Source organism: Eptatretus burgeri, chromosome 18 (assembly GCF_056783735.1).
Source record: "Eptatretus burgeri isolate ZD-2024b chromosome 18, Ebu_testis_v1, whole genome shotgun sequence".
In the NCBI taxonomy this organism is placed as follows: Eukaryota; Metazoa; Chordata; class Myxini; order Myxiniformes; family Myxinidae; genus Eptatretus; species Eptatretus burgeri.
This window is the reverse complement of record NC_140978.1, coordinates 17,289,374-17,295,000: the sequence shown is the minus strand read 5'-3', so window position 1 is coordinate 17,295,000 and position 5,627 is coordinate 17,289,374. Positions and strand designations below refer to the sequence as shown.

Sequence of the window (5,627 nt, the reverse complement as noted above, 5' to 3'; positions counted from 1 at the left end):
ATGCCTTACAGTACACACATTACATTACGAAACACCCTCAATCAGTCATTTTAGTGATACCAACTACAACAAAGGAAGGCAATACTAACTACAGCAAAGGAATGTAATGCCAGACTGCATTGAAGAAGGTACGGGCCAATGAGAAAGCGACACACTGGTAAAAAAATGCTCCCATGACCATTACTCCCCAAAGCCATGCCTCGCTCAGGGCCAATAAAAGATGGAGCGTTCCAGAGATCGCGGCTGACTTGCACCCAGAGAACTGAATGAGGGACCAGAAGAGCCTGCCTGCTTGATCTGAGGGAGAGAGCAAGAGGAGTTGTGCTGAAGCGAGACTCCAAGAGCAAATGGCGACACGAGTTCCTTGGGATGCAGCAATGTACCTGCTGACATCCATGATCTTTCCTATTTGTTACTACCTTCTAATTTGTCAAATTGAGATGCACAAAGGAGCTCTCAAGGAGCCACAAGGAGGCATCAACGATTACCCTGGGTGTAGGACTGATACACACATCACACCTTTCCTCTTGCACTTACACCGCACATGCTGCACTTCTCCTGACATACTGCACACACATCAGCCTCAACACCTCAATCTCTCAATCTCTCAATCTCAATCTGTCTATAATTTCGCCAGAGTGATTGACTTGTTCCTGTCTTGTGTGTAGATAAGATAAGAATGGATATGGGGTTCTTTACGTGTTAGGGGTAAGACTGTTCTGTGTAACACTGCTTCTGTAAATACATGCCTTTACCTCATTTTATGAATCATTTCCAACCTGCTCAATTTTTATCCTCCAGCATTGGTTAGACATAATGTGTAACAACTAAACGGGAGGTTGTACCCCAATGATTTGCTGCGCTAGATTAGCCAAGGTCCCACCTCCAGTTTTGCTCGGCTGTACGTAATAAGTAGACGAAGTTTGGAAGTCCAGAGCATGGTTACCCATCTCGGATAACTGCACCACTGGGAAGGTAACGCGAGAGTTTGGCGCATTTTGGACACTCCCAGATTTAGTTGCCTCAGATTTAGTTGTCCATGGTTGATTAGCAGCCCACCGGGTCACGGAGTTATCTGTGGATTGTCGGTTTCAGGGTTGGAGGTTGAGCAGCGGCTCTGAGACACCCCCCTCGTGAGCCCCACGCTTCCCCCGAACCCAGTAACAATATACATGCACATGCAGATTCCTATTCACTGAGATTCCCATGATCTCTCTTTATAGATTATCGGTGCTTTGGAAGCAGTTTCTTCGCAAGTGTTGTGCTGGTTAGTTTGCCATTGCCTTCCAAGCAGTCAGATAAGGAATTTTGAATTTGATCAAGGTGCCAGTGATAGCTCGCCTCCTCTTCGTGAAGGAAACTGTGGGATCTTTTAAGTTCACCAATTGATTCTGGCAGACAGGACGCCCAGTTTAAGGTCAATCGGAGGGACGGCACACACATTGATGAATTACTCTGCATGAAAAACAACAGGAAGAGAGTTTAAAGCTGAGCCGAGATTCAAACCCAGACTAAACAGCTCAGAAACTCAGAGCAGAGTGTGTATACCTCGAGGGTATCCTGTGAGTAGATTTAGTGTGTACCATAAAGAAGGGTAACATTTGATAATGCTGACATTTTCTCAGCAATATGGTTGTGAATAAATTTCAAATTTCCTGAGATTGCCTGGGATGCAACATTTATATTTTTTGCAAGTATTAAAAATAATGGGGCAATTTAACATCGAGCAGCGTATCGTTGTTGATGACATACACATTGAAGCAAAGTCACCAAAGAGAGTGCAGGAAGCATTTCAGAGAAGATTCCCCACATTTCATCACCTGTTTATAAAACAATAAAGGCATTAATGTGAAAGATGAAAGATACTCACCATTACAAAACGTGAATATGGATTGTTCAGGATGGTGTGTTCGTGTTCATGTCCCAGAGACTATTGAAGCTTTACGGCAATGCAAGTGGAGAAGTCCATGCAAATCAAGAAGACTACTCTCAGCTGAAACCGGAATCTGTCGCACACCATTGAGTCAAACACTGAAGCAAGACATTGTTCTTTTTCTTACAAAATCCAGCTCTTCCAGGCACAAATGAAAAGGATCACAGAAGATAGTATGAATTTTGTAACCACTATTTGACAGCACTGCAAAATGTAGACTTCATTATCAATAACATCATTTTCTCAGATGAATGCCATATGTTAATCAATAATGTTAATCAATAGGATAATGAATAAACATAATTGCAGATTTTGAGGATTGGAAAAGCCACAAGAACATGAAGAAGCATCACTTCACAATCCAAAAATCACCATCTGGTGTGGATTGAGTTCGTCACAAATATATGGACCCTATTTTTTTGAAAGCACAAATACCGAAATGGCAGTAACTGTGACATCAGAACGTGATCTTCATATGCTGATGACGTACCTATGGAGCAGGGTGAGAAATCATGAAAATATGTGGTTTCAACAAGATGAAGCCACATCTCACAACTATAATGAATGTTTTGCTTGGATGAAGAAAAAAAACAAAAAAACTTAATCACTTTAATAGTTACTGAACTGAATTTGCATGCCCCACTCCCCCACCCCCAGGTCCCCTGACATCACTGCTTTTATTGGTTAGTCAAAGGGAGAGTGTTTCAGTTGAAACCAACAACAACTTCTGATTCGAAGGATGCAGTTATTCAGATTATCGCAGGAATTATGGAAGACACCCTTCAGAAAATGATGCAGAACCTGTTACTGCATATAAAAAAAAATGTAAACAGCAGAGGGGGGGGGAAATATTGAGCACTTTGTTTAACTATTAAATGTCATTACATTTTTCTTTTATTTCCCTTTTTTAATGCCTACCATGATATCGGGTATATAATCTGTGCCAGTCTGTCTGTCTGTCCGTCCATTCGGAGAGGGGCTTCTCAGTTCAGGACGGGGCTTCCCACATTCAGGGAGGGGCTTCAAAAATCATATCATCCATTTTGTTTGCACCATAGAGCCTCTTTTGTAAGGCTCGCACTTTCTTACACTCTCACGGCCTTATCTTAACTCTTAATTCACCTTCCGATTTCATTTTTTTGTGGTCATTAAGATGGTTTAAGCTTCAATTTCAGCAAAATGTGAGAAAAACAGGACGAACTTTGGCGTTTACATACAAAAAAAGCATTTTGTAGCGTATCCAAAGGATTGCGGGGTGAAAGGCCAGACACCATATAAGTCGAAGCTCCACGTTTATTTTCCAGGGAGGCGCACACTGCGCATGCGCGTGGCGGAAGCTTCACAAAACGTGACATGTTCCAACAGCCGTTTTTAATGTGTCTGGTCAGACGTGATGTGAGGAGGGGGAGTTATCAGAAAGTTACATTTTTATCATCGTTACCTTTTGAAGAAGCAAAGATATATTTTGATTGCAACTCATGCAAAGAAAACGAAGTAATGCATGTCAGCGATCGCAACAGCGGTCTACGATACACCGCCGCCAACACTTTTTCCAAGGGACTTTTCCATTTGAGCTGTATTCTTTCAACAATCGTCACAATAAAATGTTTCATTCTTTCGACGTAGTCACTAAAAAAAGTCTTAGGTACTCTTTGATCCCAGTCACACAAGTATAAAGCTCCTGTGTGAAGCAGGACGACATCGACATGATGATGTCACACATCTTAAGCATAGCAAAAGTAAAGTATTATTTCAAATAATCAATCACATTGCATTTGCTATTTTATGGCCTGCCAGAATAACTCAGACCCTCAAATGGTTGCACATTCAGCTTTAGGCTGCCTTGTCAGAGTTGGAATCCTAACCACGGTATAAACTACTACCTGGGCATTTGGCATGCAGGGCGAAGCATCAATCAGAATGTCGTTAAACTGGAGGATCCGACGCGCTGCATTTGGAACTGCCATTTTCAAAATGAACAAAAGAATGAAGGAACAGAATGAAACAGCTGATGAACGTCATCGTCGACTTGCACAGATGCAGAAAGAAAAAGAATGAGGCGGGAGAATGAGACGGCTGATGAACTTCAACACAGACTTGCACATAATGCTGAGCAACGAAGACTTTGGAGGATAATACGTTCTCAGGAAACACATGCAACAGCATCCGTAATGAATCAGACGAAGTACCTGATAATATTGTCAAAGAGCATTATTGTGGTCCTATGACCTCACCATGCATGTACTGTTTTGTAAAGCATTTCACAAATTAATCAACAGGAAAAGTGGATGGGTTTACACTTTGTTTGTCCAAGGGGAAAGTCCAATTACTTCCACTTACGTGCTCGACTGCAACAACTTTAGCATGGTAATAATGGAAAATATTGCAACTTCTGAGACAATATCTGAAGTAGCAATTCGGATTTGCTCCAAACACAACCATTTCAGATATCTGGGATTTATAAACACACTGCATTTCACATGTCCATGGGCATGTATTCACATATGATGTATTCACATGTTATGTGAAGTGAATAAATTGTGTACATCACATAATTTCTGGATCTGATTAATTGCCAGGACCCATTTTGGAAGATTCTACTTGCAGCATCTAACTCAAGATGTCTAAATGTCATACATTTGTATGCCCATGGGTTTCCCACGGGCGCCCCACTCGTCCATCCAATAAAGCAGTAGTGTCTGTTTGTACATCCCCGAACTACTCCCTCAATTTTGGGGCAAACCCGCCAAACTTTCTGTAGAACATTTTGGGGTCCCAGTCCCTAAGGTGGGTGTGAGGTTTCATAAATTTCTGAACACAATTAAAATTTTGAGTTTCCACCCATACGAAACTGCTCCCTCTCTGCTTGTAAACACATTCACTGGTTTAGCATTCACAGTTTCGCCATTTTCCGCATGTGGAAACATTCGCTGGTTCGGTAATTTCTCAATAGCAAGATTCAAACCCTTTTTCTATATCTCTATCTCTATCTCTCTCTCATGTTCATTGGTTCAGAATTTGCAGTTTCGACATTTCCCGCATGTGCACACATTTGCTGGTTCAGTAATTTCTCAATAGAAGTGAGATTTTGCATTTACTCTCATATGACGCCGATCTTTCTCTGCATGTAAACACATTCGCAGCTTCAGCAGTTTCTCAATAAAATTTACATTCTCGGTTTCCACCCGTCAGATGCCACAATTTTTCACTCACATTCACAGATTTGGCATTAGCAGTTTTGCTATTTACTACATTTAGAAACATTATACCCACCTTCGAGTGGGGTGAGCTGCAGTGAACGTTCGACTGAATGTGGCACAGGAATATGGAATTTATTGGTTCATGGTTTGGCATTTGCCGGAATCAAACCCAGATCCTCTGGTGAACAGTACCAGTGCTCCACCATCTGAGTTATCTGGGTGACTCACAGGCTAAGCACACAATTCTCCAACATATAGAGATGCCACTCTCTTGCCACCGCTGCTTCTGGGACACTCACTGCCAACCATTGGACAAGAAAAGGAATCTCCACGAGATGGTCTCCCCCCCCCCCCCAGAATTGTGGGACAATATAGACTTCAGTTTGGAGACTCTCAGTGGCAACGACACTACGCATCATTCAAACGGCATACTGATTCAGGCCTGTGCCAAGTTTCATGAAGTTTACCAACGATCATCATTAATTAGGAAGAGG

General features: G+C 42.0%; 1 long non-coding RNA gene across 2 annotated transcripts in view; it reads right to left on the bottom strand.

Moving 5' to 3' along the window:
- The window catches only part of LOC147008655 (uncharacterized), a 40,373-nt gene extending 36,411 nt beyond the window's left edge, over positions 1 to 3,962 (bottom strand). For both annotated transcript variants that reach the window (XR_015053348.1, XR_015053349.1), the window contains exons 1-2: positions 3,817 to 3,962; positions 1,871 to 2,006 (exon numbers count right to left, since the gene is read on the bottom strand). This is a non-coding gene — a long non-coding RNA (uncharacterized LOC147008655). The remainder of the gene's footprint in view (positions 1 to 1,870; positions 2,007 to 3,816) is intronic.
- Positions 3,963 to 5,627: the final 1,665 nt, after the last annotated feature.